The following is a 20086-nucleotide window of genomic DNA, read 5'->3' on the forward strand; positions in this document are numbered from 1 at the left end:
TGTTTTACATGTACGTTATGTTTAAAATCAGGAGAGATGACTATATTTTTTTGCAAAAGTTTTTATCACGCAAAAATTGCTGTTCTATTTAGTTTGGAACTTTTAGCACAAGCATCGCACGCGTGCATTTGCGTAAAATAAAAACGCACCAAGTGATGGGTTGAAATAGCTATAAGCGGATTATACCATACATTTGACAGTTATATTCGTGGAGCCATCTCTGACCATCTCTGCGAATACGGAGTAACTTTTAAATAAAATCATTTAAATTTCGAATTTATCTTAACAATCCAAGTCAATTAATCCGGAATTAAAGATAATTAAATGAAATAATAACTCGATTAAATTTTCATTTTACTTTCTAAAAATATCTTTGTTCTGAAAAACCCTCTCGACGAGAAGAAGACAATCTATTGTACCGACATTTATTAACTCCGATTTAATTAAATTCTATTTGTATCTATATTCTATATTTCTATTTATATTGGATTTCTTATTTGTCAGGAAACCAAATAATAAATCTAGAGTACTAAAACGAAAAAAAAAAATATTTTAATTCGAGTATTAGTTTGCGGTCGGTACAACAGATCGAATCGGTCTGCTCCTTTCGTCGAAGGTTTCCTAAACGTCCACCAGATAGCGGAAGGCGCGACGTAGCACAATATGGCCGCCTAGTATTGGCATCGCTATGGCAATTCTCTTGGCAGCTTCCTAATTGCCTTTTTTATACATTTTACACGAGTTTTTTAACATCAGTGCCTAGAAAATAGATAGTGTACGTGCACATGTGTATTATGACGTAACTGCGGCGTGGTGAGGTGCCGGAAAGATCGCCGTAAACGCGGTGAGTGTCTCACGTCATTCTTACGCGCAGTAACTCAGCTACTTGCTTCGTCGTTTCGCGTTATCAGCTAGTCGATTTGTTTACCAGTCCTCGCGGCCGCGAGGATCGATTCCACCAGTCGGCATGTGATTTCGAAGCGGCAAGTGACGATCGCCCGAGCGTATCCGGGCAACGAAGCGAAGTGCGTCGCATGTGTTGTCGAATCCTGTCAGTGTGCGCATATAACCTCTCTCTGTATTTCGCAAAGTCAATTTTCCACTCTTTTCGTTTTTCGATATTCAAGTCTCTGCCATTAGATCGCGTTATCGGAATCGTTGCTCCGGAAAAGTTCTGTCCCGCGATTTCGCCGTCATCGTTGAATGTCGCGCGAGCGTCTCTAGGCACGACGACGCAACGCTAGTAAACAATCGAGATTGTTTACCGATTCTCCGCTACGTCAACGACGTCCGCATGTGCGGTCATTGACGCGCCGGTAGATAAACGAGCGTCGCCATAGTAACCCGCTCGTCTACGAGCGTTTCGCGTATTGTGATTTGCGATAGTTGGCTAGAATGTCGAATGCGTCGAATGTCGTGGGCGCGAGATCGAACGTTGCCCGAACTCGTTCGAGCATTATCTTATTTTATCGTTATCACGCCGAGATAAACGATTCTGGGCGCGCGTGTCATCGTCCTCGTCGTCGTCCGCGGAGAAAAAATTGCGTCGCGAACTGTCAACTCGATTGTCACGCCGTGATGGGGCATAAGCGCGATCGTCGGTATTTTTAAATGTAACAATATGGCTAACGATAAATGTAACAACTACGTAGGAATGTATTGATTTTTCCGCTGAAATTAATATGTGTCTCTGTAATGTTTGCTTTCAGGGCGGACCTAACCACATTCCTGTGAGAGTCTGAAAAGCGACATACAGGTGCGTACCGACAGAGGCATCCCGCGGAGGGATGTTTGAAGTATCCAAGCAGTAACGACCGATACACGTATGTTTATTATGTTGTTTATTTCTATTTTGCATTATATTTCTTGCTGATCACAATGACCACACATGTATACAGAAAATAAATTTTGATATCTCTATTGTTCTTTTTGGATTATAAATTATTGTATACTCGTATATCGCGCAATTGAGATACATTTTTGGAATTTTATATTTATCATACACATACATTATGTCTGTAAAAACCAATATTTATAACAAGATGAATAAGTATCATAAATATTATGTGTACAGTGATGTACTCTCTTTCTCTTGTTTATGTTTAATTCATTTATATTATGATTATATTTGATTATATCGCTGAGGAAACACTTGTTATTTACTTGTTTTACGTTCGGCTGTTATAATTAAATTTAAATTTAAGAATATAAATCACATGTTTAATTAACTAGAGATAATAAAATTCTTATCAAAGAAAGTACTAATTACAGTGTTTATATGTGAGGTCATTTCATAGCTGAATAATTATCTGTTGTTTTTTTATTTAGTTTTTTCGCTTTTTGTGAGGCTTACATAAACATTAATTCAGTTTTATATTTTTGACCTAACATGTATATATTTTCGTCATTATCATAGAAAATACTTTCATTACAAACTTTTTTTAATTTGCAAATACAATAATATAAGTTTGCCTAAAGATTAGAGTTTTCTCGTATATAGTTATGGATTTAAAAGAAACTATTTTATTTTTGCTTTATTATTACTTTAACAAAAATTTATTTAAAAGAAGAAATTCGGTATTTATACTTTTATCATAAGGCTTTTTAATAAATTAGTACACTATTAATAATAAGTAAGTATATATGTTATTTTATTATCTATCCATCTTATATGTAATAATTTATCCCAATTTTATTTATGCCATGATATATTTTATATTTTTCGATTCTCGAGCAGTACAATTCGTTAGTTAGGAAAACATGAGATAAATTTTTAATACTCTATTACCTTATACAGGATATCGTCGAGAAATTTATTCAATAAAGTTTGTTTGCAATGTATTCTGATTTCAGTTCAGATTTGCTCAACAAACATATTAATTTACAGACAAAAATGTACATTAATATCTAATGAAGAAGAATGTTTTTTAATAAATATGCTCCGGTGAAGAGCTATTAATTTCTAATAACAGAAAATACAAAAACACAAACATAATTCAATCTTTTGTAAAATACTTTAATCTTTTATTTTTTATCGATTTGCTTTGATATGAAGTTACGGATTTGATAAAAAGTTCTTTGTTGAATAACTTATAATCGGGAAAAAAATATAAATCTTTTTTGTAGATAATTATGGAATTATAAGCAAAATAATATTAATTTTTCTACATTTTATTACACAATTATTTTGCTACTTTTGATTTAGATATTATTATATTATAATTAACTATGTTAACATTTATCAGCTCTTATGTTTTACAGTCAAGCTCTTTTAAAAGAACTAAATCTCGTTTAAAATTTAATATGCATTTTTATATCTTTTTAAACACATCACAAACATTAAAATATACATATTTTAAAGCTTTATTAGACAATAGTAGGAAACTGTAATATGTTTTTACCGACTGTATCACTTAACACCTTTCCTGGTAACTTACAAACGAAGGTAAGTCTTGTACCGACGACAGAGAGAGTAGTGCGTTTATATCGGGCGTTGTAAATTTACTCCTGAAATTTCTGTATCAATCTCTCTGTTACCGACTGGTATATAGTCGGTAATATTCCTTTCTGGTTGTTGATCGACTTCCGGTTTTCGTTTGTTGAAATGTCAGCCAACAGTTTTCTACAATCGAAACATTTATTCACTATTACTATAATAGAAAATCTCTCCACACATCGATAAAAAATTTATCATTCCATAATAATTTATAAAATGGAGTAATAATTTAAGAAAAGTTTTGAATATATTGGTAACTTATATATAACAAATATAGAGATTTTTGCAATTATTGAAAAAAATGAAGTAAGCTTAACCCATATACATACTTAGGCTTATTCATAAATTAATAATTAGTTTTTTTATTGTATATAATACTGTATTACGCATTAAAACCTATCATTCTATTAGAATAGATCAGTAAGAAATTTACAAATGGGCGAAAAAGTGTGAGTGAAAAATGTATATAATTCTAGAAAGATTTTTAATTTTATTTTACGCGTAATTATACGCTTAATTATACGCTTAAATATTTCGCGATAAGTTCGTAATATGAAAAAGTTAGCTATTTACGACGGATTAAAATGACATGGTAACACAGTGATAGACGGAAAAAGCAAAAGAAAAAAAAAATTACGAGTTCACGTGGAGTGGCTTATGGATGGATTTACCTTCGTGTACACGTGAGCGAATTTCCGACCGCGCGCGCGTTGTCGGGTATTATTTTTAATCACTCGATAGTTCGCCCGAATGCCCGAGTGCGAATCTCGAGGCAATGCGATTATCCCGTAATTGGATTTACGTTTGACTTCCACCCGTTTTTATGCAGATACGCCGTGTTCGTTTCTTTTCACATCGTCAATAGCGTCAAGAGGTGCCAATAACGTTTTTTTTCTCTGCCTTTTTAATGTAATAATTCACGCGTGTTAACTTTCTCTCAGCGGCTCTCCTCATATTATAATTTAACAATGCATTATTCAACAGAAAGCTAACGAATTGTAATGTTTTAAAAGATTATGAATTGTAATTTTCTTTTTTAAATTATGATATCTTTCTTCGATCGATTTTTATATTTACAAATAATTTCTCTAATCTTTGGAGGAAAAAGGAAGAAGCATGTGAAAACTTGAAATTTACGAACAATTTTCAAATTAGTTTGAATCGTAGATTTGTATTCAACTGTAACATCCTCTTATCCTTTTAAATTGACCATGAATCATGAATTCCCGATCGTACGAGGGAGCATCTGGCAGTCCCCGCGTATATTGTGTCAAAAGGGTGAGAGATCTCAGGAGGGTAGTAAACCAACAGCCGATAATCGATCATGCGACTCGGTAACCCCATTCACAGCAGTATATGAAAGAAGAGATAAGCATCATGAACATTCATTATCGAAATGCGTGACACGTATACACACACATACACATGTTCTTTTATATCAGAATGATTATCTTTCATACCGCAAATTAAATTAATTTATTACCTTTGCTTCTGTTCTTCTCCCTTTTTCAATAATTTATACAATTTATCAGTATCTGAATATTTCCTCCTTCCTATTAAATTTGGACTAAATGAGCATTTTTACTCTATATTTTTTCTCCACAATGATGTTCTTGCATTTTTATACGCTACATTGCTATTGTTAAATATCTGAAAAAAATAAATTCCTGTATTTTTTACTACTTTTTTGAATAAAATGTTACATTATAATGAAAGAATTATAATTAGGATAAAATAATGCTTTCTGATGAATAAAACATTAAGTTATAATGGCGGAACTATAATTGGGATGTGACAATTTCTTCTGACGCGAGTTCTTTTAAATTTGGTTTGATGATATAATTAATGAAAAAATAATTTATTTCAAGTATGGGATGGTGAGCTTAGTCCACCATCAAATTTTAACTTCATTGCTAGTTGAACTAAATCAAGCGAGAGGAAATCATAGTGGGTGGCAAGTAACTGACCGCAAAAGCGACGACGAGCTTTTTTATTTATTCCTGTTTTCTTTTACCCGGAGACCCCATTCGTTCATTAGACCCGACCACCCTCATACAATATATTCGCGCAGATCGAAGCCAGTGCCGAGTTTCCCTGACCACATATGGCGTATATCTCTTATTCTATCTTCTCGCTGATTCTAAATTCCCTCATTCTTTCTTATTTCTAAACTATTTGTCCGTTATTATAATTTGAAATAATTTGAAAATGTGATCGCATCTCAATTTTATATATTTGATATGTATTACTTAATTCTCTTAAGAGATTTATTTAATATGCATTTAAAAACATTTCTCTTTACTCTTGATTAAATGGAGCAAGCAAATTTATGTACGTAGAAAAGGATATAACAAAATTAAATTGACAGTAATTTTTTACATAGTTTTTATTAGTGTTTTCATAAATATACAGTGTTTTCATAAATATTCAAAATGTCGCATTCTTTTAGCTGTTCACAAAAAATACGTTCTTTCATATCTTTTAAGTATTTACAATCATTATTTCAATCTTGTGCCTTGTTCTTCTCCCCTTTTGTATAATTAATTCTCGCACGCTTTGTCTAAGATATAGAGCGCATTTTCGTGGCGGGTAGATCGCGTTATAAAATCTCGGTTTTCATAACCGGTGAGATTGAAAGCAACCCAAGTGGAAGTAAATTCGAGAAAACTCGCGTTTGATCTTAAACCGTCCAAATTATTTTTGATGTCGGTGCATATCCGTCCTCGCAAGAGAAAGAGAGAGAACGGCTTTTTCATTGATTAATACAGGAAAACGCAGCGCATACGTACGCAAGCCTGAAGCTGTATGCATTTAATTATGTAATATCAGACACACGGTGTAGCTAAATAAACACGCGCGCAACGCATGCGGAGTCTCCGCATCGGAGATGCATAGAGTAACAGTTTACCGTAGGAGATATGTAGCGATAATGGTAATGGTAGTAGTTAATATTTACACTGTTAAGCACATCCGCATTTGCAAATTTTTCGGAGCTGGATATTTTGAAAAGCATACGAAACTGAATGCATCCAAGCTGAACATCGATGTAGTTCGATTCAAGTTTAATGTTTCGATAGCAATCTCTATTCGCTTGCGTGTTTCTTTTCTCTCCCATCCTGCTTCTATTTCTCTTCATTCCACCCATCAGTTGTCCCGTATGCTGCTTGGCAGCTGTCTCTTCCTGCTGCTTTCGTACTAATTAATTAAAGGACGAGAGCGTGGTCATAGTGTACAGTAGCGAGAAAAAAATATTTGCTAAAGTTGACCCGTTTTTCAAACGCCATAATATCGCTTTATGCCGTCCGGTTATTTTAATATCGATCGAAACATTTCGCGGAAATAATCTTCCATGTATGGTCCTCTTGTATCGCGTACATACGTCGGATGAATTACAAATATAAATTTCAATTGCAGCATCTGGCTTAACAACGCGTTTAATTCTTGCATTACCCAAAGGGCTAATAAAATTACCGCTTAACGAGCTTTTCACCGTAGTTTAATGCTATGTAAATTATTCGCATTGTCGTCTTATGTATTTTTTTCCATTCAGCAGTACGATTGAAAACTGCTCCTAATGTAAACGAGAATTAGGCGTGAGAAAGAAAGAAAATGCCATTTTGGCAAAATCGACCGACATGTGGTTTCATTACTGTCACTTAAGACTTAAGCCTAGCTTAAACCTCGCTACAGGCGATCGTAGGATTTGCTATGTTAAAGCTAAGCTACCAAGAAGCGGTGACGGTAAGGATACTGCAAAACAGACCGTCATTCGCACAACGTATCCACTTTGGAGTTGTCGCAAAAGTTCGTTTAATATTGTTTACACGTAAATCCAGTCTGATGGAAATGGCGTAGGATAGAGAATGAGAGACAATTTAATTGCTAAAAATGCGGAATCATATTTCCTCAGCTTTGTCCGCGCAAATTTTTAGAGCGGATTAATTGATTTTGCATGTTAAAGGTTCACGAAATTACTCAGTAGAAGTAATAATTATTTATTAAGCTGTGCTGCAATGATTATTTTATTTTATTTACATATATATATATATATATATATATATATATATGTATATATATACATATATATGTGGCATGAACTGTTTATATAAATATGACATATACTATATATAATAATATATAGTATAGCAGGATTATATTGCAAAATTATATGAAAATAGAGAGCGTCCTATCGCCTGCGGATAATATTGAAATGCTCAAATCTCATATTATATTTGAGAAAAAATTGGATATCCGTAGGCAAGAGAATCCAACTAAAAGATATATAATTAAATTTGATAGATTTTTTCGAACGTAATCAGCTCGATGCTCTCTGAATTTTCACGGTATAGCGTTCTTAATTTTTGTGATTATACTCAATTGGATAGCGCACCTGCAAATGGAGTTAGAAAAGAATCTAGATAGCTACTAGATAGATAGATAAGAGAAAAAGTAGCGATGTTCTTATTCATTTTATTACCGACTTAACAATCATTTTTTTTTATTTACTCTCACCCTGTGCTCGATACGAAAAGTACTTTCCACCATGTTCGGTCGGTGCTTCATTCTTTCATGAGAGAACTAACTTTAAACGCTAATTTGAAATTTGTAGAGTACGCAAGTCTCTACTTGAACATAAAGCCAGAATCAGAGTTTCCTTTTTAGCGTCGATATTTCATCGCTATCTAGTTAAGGGAAGTTTTTCGAGTGGAGTAGGTCAATAATTTTAATTCGATCTGATTGAATGTATGAAATTACACGTTACAACATATTATTATTCTTGATGCGATATTTTATCGCGAGATAAAGTTTCGTTATATTGCCGTAGTTAGCGGTTCACCGACTGCTGATATTTCAATGGAACCACGAGCAGCGAATCGACCGGTCAAAATTGCAAATATTGACGAAACATTATGGGTGTTCCGCAAATTCGATAGGCGTTCATAGGCATTTGTGTAATGGTTGGGACGGATATGTTTTTACGCAGGAATTTCTCGCGGATGTGCGAGCGGATGCGAGACACGCATACTCGATCGTATTCCCTCGTGTGAAAGTACAATCTAATTTACGTAGAGTTTCGCTCGCTAGCGTTTCGAATATACTCGATGCGTGATAAATTATGCACGAGAATCGTAGCTATCGCTCTATTCTATTCGAGTTTTTATTTGCGGTTCGCGTTCTACTTTCTGTTAAATATTAATTTAAATTTCGGTTAAAAATTAATTTAAATTCCTCTTATAATGGAATATTTGAAGAAAAATTGCGTACAATATTATAGTGTGATTTGGAAAATTTACATTGTGTCCACTCTGATATATTTTTTCTGTGTAATATACTGGCGAAGAATATAAAGTATGAAAACCTAAAATAATCTCAGTTTAATTTTTCGTTTGTGCAAACATTAATTATACCTGTCAGCAGAGTGTAGATTGCGGAATATAATTCTCATCCTCGTTTTTAATCTGTGTAAAAACGATGCTCATGAAGATAAAAAATGACGTGGAAAGCAAACTTTTTTTCCCGCGTATGCTAGCGAGACGCCTCGATTATCGATTTATCATCCTTCTTCGTTGATTCCCTTGGTCCATATTTCCCGGTCGCATATTATCTAGATAGTCATCTACTATCGCTTTAAAACGTTACCGGTCGAGGAGTAAAAAGAAGAACTGAACGAAATAGATGAATGACGATTTCATATAGTATAATACTCACGTCACTCGTTGAATATTTGCATCGTGTTAAAGAAAGACTGCAACATTTCACGGATTATTTTCTACTATCAGAAATTTGAAATAATACTGAATTAATAGATGGACAATTTAATTTTCTTAAGAGATTAAAAGTTATGAAGAAAAAGGATCTATTGAAAACATCCATCTTTCTCAAAACGAAGTTAATTTTTTGAAAAATTGTTAAATGATAAAAAAAATCGATTTTCCTTAAACTGTCGAACGATTATGCTTATGAAATCGTAACCGCTAACTAGATCGATAGACAATGGGTGTCAATAGCGAATGCATATTATGATGCTTACATGAAATTATTGCAGTCACTCGAGTAACGTGATTAATCCAAGAGTTCGCTCGCATAATAGTATTAATATCGCGTTGGTGCTCAGGGTAGGGCGACTAGGAACTGTGCAATCATCGGCACGCGAGAGTACGCCCTGTTACCATTGACGATAAGGACTACAATCGCGACGCTGACAACACGGTAGTTTCCCATTCGCGAAAATCGACAAAACAACTACGGTTGGGATTATTTGAATCGTCGAGCTACATTTCGCTTTCCCTCACGGGAAATTTTCGAAACCCGGTTACTTGCGTCGACATGGAATTTAGTTTGCCGCGGCCTTAATTCACTGCGTAAAATTGCCAGCATTCGGGCGTAATGGAACGTAGAGAGGGATTCTCGAACACGTAAAAGTAGGGCTGATTTCATTTCCACGGAAACCCCGCGATCAATTGATTCGATTGTCCGAAAGTCCAGTTCTCGTAACGCTCTTTCAGGAAGTAACTATTCCTGATCGGTCTCGATCATTATAGAATTAGAATAGTGTACGAGGAAATGATTGCATCGCGATGAAAGATCGCTCTTTTTCACTTTTGACAGAATTATAATAGTGTACAATAGAATTAGAATAATGTACGAGGAAATGATTGTATCGCGATGAAAGATCGCTCTTTTTCATTTTTGACACATAAAAGTCAAGAATGTAAAATGTTCAATAATGACAAGAAAAACATATAAACTTTATTAAATCTTATATGATAGAAGAGATACAGATTTTATTTACTAAAATATAATTTTATACATTTAATATATTGTATTGATTCGAAAGAATTAATAATTTCCGATGTATCATATCACGAGAATGTATCGACTTTAATCGATATAAATCGATGCAAATCTAGCAATAAATCGGTCGATATTTGATTAGTTGTATGAATCTCCAAGTGCTAATTTGTCACTGAAACTCGTACGTGCGCGCATATTTGTATTTATTTATATTTACAGTTACACATGTATTCTCTAGATGGATAAGCTCTCTCCTAGTCGCTGAATTTTATGGCACGCCCCGAGACGTATCCAGTACACGTATGAAAGTGCAATAAAGAAAAGTGGCGTTCGTGCTAAGCTCGAATGCGCCAGCCCGCGACTCGCACTCGTACTCGTGGAATTTATTTTCGATCAAGGTGGCCATTGCTGATTAGCGCGACAATGGCAGCTTTGTTCTACGATTAACGACGTTTTCTGCAATTCCACCCATTCCGTGTAGCCTTCCCAGTTCCCGATAATCGTACACTCGAATCCGGATAAGATTTAAAGAGCCATTCTCTGAAACTTACGAGGGCGCTTAACTATATGTAACGGTTTTCATTAAATTTTAAACCGAAATACCTACGAAACGCGTACAATACTTGTCGTTACAAGATTCAGCTATTTACGATTGCATATAAAACGTAACGATGCATCGTGCCGTCTTAAAGCCCAGCGGAGCCGCTTCGTCTCGTTTTTATCGTCGCGAGTAAGAGCGCTGTCCAATTTCATCGACGTACTTTTGTTCGCGAAACGATGTATCGCACATTTTGAGATTATCTACCCGTTAAGATCCTATGAGAGATGGAGCTGCGAGAAGAAGGAAAAAGTGAAATTTTAACGAATATGATTATAGTATAATTTTTCTCCAAAGCAAATCCTCTCTTTCCACCTAGAGAAGAAGAAAGATGATTGGCTTTCGTGTTTGATGGGAGATACCTAGATGAAAGTAGTTTTTAACATAGTTAGATTCCGAGCGCAGAAACTTGGGAGATCGTCGATAGGATGCTTGCTGTTGATCGCATCTTGGCGCGATAGAACAGGGTGGTTAAAAGCAGGGTTCTGATGAAGCTTTTGACGCTTTACTCGCAATTTACTTTATCTGCAATTACATCCGCATCGATACATTGCACGGTACTTTCTCTCTCTCGCTCTCTAAATAATGAAAGTAATCGAATGAGATCTTTTTCCGGAGGAATGCAGCTGCTTTTTCCATTTCTTCGTCCGTGAGAAAAGCGTCGGAACGAAGCAAAATTAGATAGTGAAAACCGCCACACGGATGCATACCAACGATTCCATAGATATCTCGAAACGAAGAATGCGATTGTTCACAGCGCCGTCGATGGGTGCCAATATCTATCGCTATCGTAGCTCCTCGCTCAGTATTTTACCGAGTAATGAAAATATTTCCTCTCGATGCGATTAACCGTTGCATTTTTTTCTCTCTTCAGTATTTTAACTCGACAAATTGCTTTAACTACACGGCATGGGGGGCATGCTGTTGCGCGCATTAATCGAGAACTTTGTTATTTAGATCGTTATTTATTGTTCTTTTTGCTCTTTTTAAAAGAGACCGGGGGATGAGAAAATCGTTGCAGCATAAAGTTTTATGGGACATAGCTCGACGCATTTATTTCGCGCAGCGAAATGATCGATGTGCTCAATATAAACGAGGTAATGACAAAGTATTTATCACGGATAGCGAGAGAGCTACGTTGCATTCTCGTCAACATGAGCGTGAGATAGTTTGTCGGTTGTGCTTTAATAAACCTGTGATGATAATCAAGCGCACATGTATATAATTACGTTGCAAGGAGCTGCTTCTTACGCCCATACGTTCGCAATCTAAACACATGCGTGTGTCTACACCAATATTGGTTTTACTTTAAACCATAGCCTAAAGTGTGGGAGGCTAATGTTGGGAAATCACGAAGATTACCCTCATAGTGTAGATAAGATGGATACGTGCCATGCTTGTGATTCTCCTTTCTTTAATGGGAACACTTTGATATCGAAGTCTCGTTTTCCATCTATTTTCATAATTAAATATAAATTTATATGATTTAAACGATCATTTAATTACGTACGCAAATATGTTTAAAACGTTTTCGGTTAAAAAATTATTGATGAAACTCTTATTTAAATATAAATCTCATTATTAAAAAAGACGAAGCATTATCATATTTTAAAGTAAGTTACATGAAATCAGATTATAAATCTAGCAAATCACATTTCATTTGTGAATTCTTTGAACAATCGATTTCTTCCTCCGTGAAGATAGACGTCATTATTTATTGCAAGTTTTCGAATTTTATTATTGAACACCTTCGTATTAATCTTCAAATTACATTTCGTCCGAGTAAAGTTAGCATAGATTGAAAATAAAACTGTCAATCACATTATCTAGTGAATTCTTGAAGCTTAATATTCTTTTTTAAACCTTTTATTTGCAATGATATTCATGACTTTCATATTATTAATTCTTGATATTTCTGTTGAGAAAACAAGATTTGAAATTGATAAAAAAATCCTTAAATAAAATTGTCACAGTCAGTATAATAAATTCTCTATTTATTTGTTGCCGTATTATAAAAATTGGATTGAAATATTTTGTCATTTATTTTCACGAAACTTTTATTATGCGTTTTTTTTGCGTACATTTCTTTATAATTATTAACACTAAATAACTTTACAATTATGTTTGGAAAAACATTTCATTACTTGTAATATTTATGACTTTGATATTATTGATTCTTGATTGATTTCCATTGAAAAAACAAGATTTGAAATTGATAAAAAAATCCTTAAATAAAAAATTGTCACAGTCTATAATAAATTCCCTATTTATTTTTTGCCGTATTATAAAAATTGGATTGAAGTATTTTGTCATTTATTTTCACGAAACTTTTATTATGCGTTTTTTTTGCGTACATTTCTTTATAATTATTAACACTAAATGACTTTACAATTATGTTTGGAAAAACATTTTCGCAAGGAAAAAAGCTCGCCTGCAGATTCTTCAAAAAGCGCACCCTCGAGGTTGATCTGACGTTCTATCGTGCGGTTTCTCCCGAGATATTTCTCGCGGTCGATTCAGCGATAAAGCGTCTGTCGGAAGGAGAGCGAAGCCGCGTCGAAGGCGGGTGTTGATTGGCCGCCAATCGCAAAGCGCAGCGGAAAACCTCGAAGCTCGCAGTCGGTACGCTGTTGGAGGCTGTTCGTGGATTAAAGGCTTTTCTTTCGAATTTCACGTCAGTCAGCTTTGCGCCTGGGATAATCCGGGTGCTGTATTCGCGGCGCGTATATAAAATAAAGATCCGCCACGTCTGTCGAGCCAGTTGCCCGCTTAATAACGCTTAATAAACGGCGACCGATCTGACGTGATGCGCGTATCTCTCTCTCTTTTTCTTTCTCTCTCTCGTCACTTTTCTCCCGCGTCCCTTCTTTACAGAAGCTTTTATACGGAAAACGGATTATACTCTTTTACGCGCGTTTGGCACGTGCGACAGGGATGAGATACGGAGACTAGCAAACTTGCGCAAAAAAAACGGAGGAAAACCTATTTTGCTATGCAAGATGAAATTGCTAGGAAAGAACGAAATTACTTCGCGATTTGATAAAGACGCGGAAAATATATATATATATATATATATATATATATATATATATATATATATATTATTACGGAGGTTACGTTTCTATTATAAGCATTCACGGATCGTATTATTTATTTTTGATTGAGTTTAATATGATATTTGAAAAGTGATTCTCTCTAACTCGAGTATATGAGCAAAGTTTCGAGAGAACAGAGTACTTTACGCAATCGTAGATTGTGGCAGGTAATAATTAATTAAGCTAATTGTAATTATATCCAAAAGTTCGATATCTAAAATACAACGAAATTGATTTGCACGTAACTACCTTTTGTAAGTTTTAAGTTTCAAAGTTTACGAGCGGGAGTTTTGCTTTTCCTGCCTCATCGAGAGTAGCAACGGGAGTTTATTTCGCTAGAATTTACTCGATAATTAATTAACGTAGCGAAGAAATTGCCAATGTCGAAAAGAAGTTTTACTCTCACATACGTATGTACGTACATGAAAATGAAATTACGTATTACACGCGATTTTCTGTTAATTGCTAAGCAAATTTATTTACGATGACGATGTTTTCGTTATCGATTTCGATGGCGAGTATGTTTAATGAGTCGCATTCATAACTTTAATGGCGCATTTAAATCGAAAAAATGTATCCAATGATATGGAATTTTATCCGCTTAATGTAAATATTATATTTAATGGACGACATGAGAGAAGCAGATATATTTAACATTAAATGCGCGATGTTATCCGAAGCTATAAATTTTTCTACCGTGAAGATTCATCATATTCGAATTTACCCCGATAATCTGCGAAGCGATCACGATGACGAAGCATATCCTCGATCATGCACTTTCTCCTCATTTTCATCGCGTTTGAGCATTTTTTTTATCCGCATATTCGTTCGCCACCCTTGTCATCCCTTCGATAGAAGTGTTACCGAGCGTAACCGCTTATCGATCAACACGAGAGCTGCACCCTTCTTCGACAAACTCAGACGCGACTTTTGATAACTTTAATCCCCACTCCTTCGCGTTCTCATAGAACGCGAGCGAAGCCTTTGGATTAGAACGGTTGGAACCGTCCCTTACCACTACCATCTGGTAGCTTTCCTGGAACATAAAGGTATTCCTTGCCAAACCAAACTACGTGGCGGTCCGTGTTGAACTAAACCGCAAGCCGTCGGCCAATTATACAGGACCCTAATAATTTAACCACGTGTCGTTGGCCTGTCTAGATTTGGCCATGATAACGCTCTAGTGCTCGAGGGTTGTTGTATGCGGATTGCAAAGGGTTGACTCGCGCTCGCCGATCTCCGGGGGATATTTTATGGTAACGTTATGGCTTACTAATAACGGGTTACCGTCGCATTTTAGAGCTGTTAATCACACAAGCTGGTACGGTTGCATGAAACGAACGGACGCGTAACATCGGTTGGACATCGCGTTTCAAACGAACTCACGCAGAAATATAATTGCCAACTTTTTACAATCATCTTGAACTTGCGTCTGATGATGTTTGTTTAATCGTCGATATCTTTTCAAGATTTGTAAAATTTTCAAAGGCAATATCGCGAAAATATTGCAATATTGTCGATGAAAGAAAATGTATAAATAATTTTGTTTAGTATGAATCTTACCTCTTATACTTGGTATATAAATAGTATAGAATACGTAATGCGAGTATGTAACGTTATTCGCAAAAAATATCGTTTGCAATTTAAACGCAAGTTAGACACTTTGAGAAAATTGTTCCAAGTAGATCGCATCTACATACAATTTAAAAATTGAGATAAATGCTTCCTTTCGCGAAGTTTTTCATAAAAGTTCGCTTTTGTAGAGTTGATTTATTTAAAAACGTATTTGCCCAAAGTCCTATCAACTTTGTCGAAGATTTACAAGTAAGCGTCTAATATTCATCTTCGAAGTTACTCGACTTAACGTCCCTATACAATACTATTAGCCATCTCATTCAGTCGCCTCGTCTCGGGAGTCGCGATTATTGGATCAGTAAGTTTTATTGCTTCCTAAACAATTCTCGAGATGCTTAACGAACCAATAAACGTTATGGGTCTGATAACTGTCTCGTACAGTGCCGCGACGGCGTTAGTGGTGTTAGGCGCGTTAACGGGTAAAGCAAAGTTTCGTCGTACTTTGTAAAGCGCGTCGAGAAACTTTTTCTCCCTTGCGGCTTAGCACCTCACGGATTTGTCATCGTGCTCGTTGTTATTACGGCGCGAGGCCGATATGTGTCGTTATGGAGCGCTTTCCAACTAATGTTCAAGATACAGGGCAACTCTCTTCTACACCGAAACTTTCTAACTGCATTAACTCAGCCGTACGTGCGCCACATTTCTTGATAGATTGTACTTGTAACCGCCTATTTCGTCCCGGATTGATTACGATTCTAGTAGCGATTGCGTTAATGACGAACTTTGCAACACAGACCGGAAAGGTAGAGGTGCGCTTGTCTTTTGATTTCATTTATAGGAGATACAGAACATAGCAAGTTCTTTGAGTTTTCTTTCATCTCTACGGGCCGTTTGATCAATTTGAAGTAGATTTGATCGATCCATCTTCATGGCGAAAATGTGATTGGACTATCTTTTTGTTCGCGACTTTTTAACATCTTTTAAAACCTTTACAACTAATTTTCAAGTTAAAATCCTCTCGAGGTAAAATCTGTTTGAAGTTAAATGAGAAATAAGATTCTAATTCCTTCGTCGGATATTTTCGGAAATGTAAGTTGTAAAAATTTTTTAAATTTATGCGCATTTGTAATTGAAAAACTATTAACTCTTAAAAATCATATATTGTGTTAAAGAAAATCTTATTCCAAAGAATTTCAAGAATTATTTATAAGAATATAAGGAGCTTGGAATTCTCGATAGATCGATGCCGTGATATTTTAAAAAAGTAATGTTGGTAAAGTGCTGCAAAGCGATCTTCCGATAATTTTCCCTTCCAAAGTTACGTGGGTGGCTTAGATATTAAAAAGTACCCGTCTTCATTGTTGAACTCCTGTCTCCTCCGACTTCATCGATCATCGATTATGATGTGAGTATTCGTGATGGAACTCCATCTCGGGCCGTTTCCATCAGGGGAGTTAAAAGGTCGAAGCGGAGAATAGGATAGCGAACACGCTTCCATTGTATTTGTCCTCAGTCTTCCCATACCTATCTTAAATCCTTCCGTTTCTTCACTTTTTTAACTTGCCTTTGGCTCCATCAAAGCGCACTTCTGCTTCGTTCTTGACTCGGTTGTCTTTTATCCTATTTTACTCGCGCGTCGCGCTGTGGTTTTTCACAGAATTTTCGCTGGAGGCACAAGCAAAAAAAATATCTAGCAAACGTTTTACTGTCAACGATGAATTTTCTGACGCTTGAATTTTCTTTTTTTTTTATTTTTTTTTTTTTATATATTTGCACAATTTGGCCGAATGTGTCGCGCGACACACGAGTTATGATGGAAGCGTTCGATCAATTCGCGTATCGATACTTAATTGACACAGTTTATATACACAAAATATCGATAGTTTCAGAAACACGTGCGCGTTATATGGTTGTACGTGAAACGCTGCTGTTTGACACGGTGCAGTGTCAGTGGTGCGAGTAAATACTTACATTCCTTTTGTTCCGCGCAGGCTATAGGATAACAATACACGGGGGAACTGTTTTACGGTATTGTAAGTAGACTCGCGTGGCATTCTGTAACTGTACATTTCCATACTGTACCTGTCCACTCTCCCGCTACCCGACTTCACCCGCAAATACACCTGGCTCAGTTCCGTAGGGTCCTCGTGCGGCTTTATATTTTGCTCTCTTCACGCGTGACGTCATCACCAAAATACGTGAGTGGCGTTAGAAATTGCGGGGCAACACGTATAGAGAGAAGCATGGAAGAGAGCGCGGTTTCAACGAGCGCGGCGGGAACTACCCTTAACCCACCGAGGAATCTCATTCCGAGAAGAGCCGCTTGGCTCTCCTTTCTCAAGGCTGTGGCTATTCTTATAAATTTCTTGGACCGTGAAAAAAACGATGCTTAGTCTTCGCACGCAATTTGATCACGAAAGACACGTTCGATCTTCAATCGAATGCGTCGGTGTCACTATTCAAGAATATCGTGCGTTTAGATGTAAACGACAGAAGAACGAAAAAAATAGCGCAGAAAGAATCGATCTCGAAATGCTAACGCGAAAAATCGTCGGTTCTATTGAGAGAGAAATTGGTGAAATTTCGAGAGCCAGACGGAAAGAAACGGTATCAAGTTCGGCTCGATACCTGTCCCATCTAGAATTCAATGTGACTCGATGGAAAAAAGGGAAAATCGTAATAGGAGGAAGCGACGGAAGCGAAGCCCGGGGGAAACGGATGGGTTTTAATATCGCGGACTCGACGGAGCCCGACGGCGATAGTTATAACGGCGGCGCACGCGGACTTGCTAAGCCTTACAGATTGTGGGTTCGAGACTCGACCGAGTAAATCATGGCGTCACACGGTGTGCCATCAGTTTGCGCTTTAGGATGTGCCAGAGCCCAGCTGCCAAGCTACCCTAGCGGATCATCCCCGTGGGATTAGCGATACTTCAATAAACTCTCCCGTACCTTCCCGACCTGAACGAGCCGCGCCGTGTGCGCGAGTTCAATCCGCCCTCTTCGTCTCTCTCCATCTCTCTTTCTCCCTCTATTTGATAGAGGCCGATAGAGGCGAGAGTAGTACAAGTTTGTGAACGCGAGCGCGCGAACTACATTTAAGCGCAATAGGATTTAGTAGGGTTAAATGATTATCCAGCAGAAACCGTTTAAACAGCGGCTCGGCCAAACGACCGGCGGCTATTCTTTGAGCTTGCGTTTCATTTATCCGGTGGCAATGGTGATGCCGGTGGAAAATTTCCGGAGGAGGACGTTTCCGCGATATGTCGGAAGGATATGGGCGCCATTAGCGTCATTTCCGCCATTAGTTAAAACTCCCCGGGATAAGAGATTTGACCTAGTTACCGATGCGCGCGTAACCCTGGAACTTCCCAGGAGATCTGAGTCATTACTTATGTATGGAAAGGAACAGTAGACGGGAAGCAAAAGAAAAATGGAGCGCGAGTCGAGCGGTAAAGGTCGTGAGTCTTGCAAATGAAACTAATATTCGCGCTGACAGGGTCGATAAAAGGCGAGAGAGCGAGCAGCGCGAAGAGGAATCGAGACGAAGGTAGAGAAAAGAGGCGCCCGCTTCTTCGGTGCCCGCGCTAAAACTCACCAAGGAGTTTAGGTTTTTATACAATAGATTTAACTTGATCCCCCGCGCTTCTCGACCGTTCCGGCGAGGATGTGAACGGAGAAAGAATATCTATTTCAGAGGTATCCGACTCTCCAGAGTTACCACTTGTCCGTTTTTCTTTTTTCTCTTTTTTTCACGTTCTTTTCTTCATCTTACAATTCGCCTCTTCCTTGCTTTCTCCTCTCCTATTGCTCCATGGCCGTCGTTCATGCGTATAACAGCGAAGAAGGTATTTTTCGATATCGCCGAGTCGACGATGCGTGACAGACACAATTATCTCAATTCGTGAAAATAATTTGTCTTATTTTTACAACCATGTTGTGATATATATATATATATATATATTTTTTTTTTCTTTTTTTATGCAGGAAGATAATCTACGCGCGCATTCCGGCCAAATGTCGCGTGACTCATACTTTGAAATGTCAAAATCACGGTCTCGAATATCTCTCGACTATCTCACGCGCGCTACTACGAGGTATATTCGTCTTAATTAAAATTTATATTTTCACAGGGCGAGTTTATTAAATGGCCGAGACATAGTCGCATGGCTGTCTCTCTTTCTTCACATCGTTCCGCATCGTCGCGTCCTTTACCGTATCCTCGCCAACCTCTCTTCGCCTCTACCATGCGTTCTCCGCCACCCTCGCCTTACATTTTCCGCTTTCGCTGCCTCGCAAAGTCTACTAGGATTTAACGTGACTGACGTCCCAGGATCAACCAAATCAACGTGCACGTATGTAGGTATACCGTGGATTAAATCCTCCGCGAAGTTAACCCGATGTACGCGGAAGAACGAGCAGCGTTTTGTTTGTGCTGGGGAATAATAACGAGTATATCCGGGAAACTATGTTTTTGGTTATAGTTTAATTATTCCATTCTGGCCGGTAAAGAAACTCCATATAACAC

The 20086-nt window shown here is 36.9% G+C and overlaps 1 protein-coding gene across 5 annotated transcripts in view; it reads left to right on the plus strand.

The window, feature by feature from the left end:
• The first annotated feature begins 669 nt into the window (after positions 1 to 669).
• Lar (tyrosine-protein phosphatase Lar) overlaps positions 670 to 20086 on the plus strand; it is a 261039-nt gene continuing 241622 nt past the window's right edge. For all 5 annotated transcript variants that reach the window (XM_083091364.1, XM_083091368.1, XM_083091365.1 and 2 more), the window contains exons 1-2: positions 670 to 844; positions 1710 to 1823. The gene's annotated coding sequence lies outside the window, so the exon portion shown is untranslated. The remainder of the gene's footprint in view (positions 845 to 1709; positions 1824 to 20086) is intronic.

The sequence above is a fragment of the Camponotus vicinus genome, unplaced genomic scaffold (assembly GCF_025532165.1).
Source record: "Camponotus vicinus isolate PSW18456_S1 unplaced genomic scaffold, iyCamVici1.0 SCAF_2, whole genome shotgun sequence".
NCBI classification, from domain to species: domain Eukaryota; kingdom Metazoa; phylum Arthropoda; class Insecta; order Hymenoptera; family Formicidae; genus Camponotus; species Camponotus vicinus.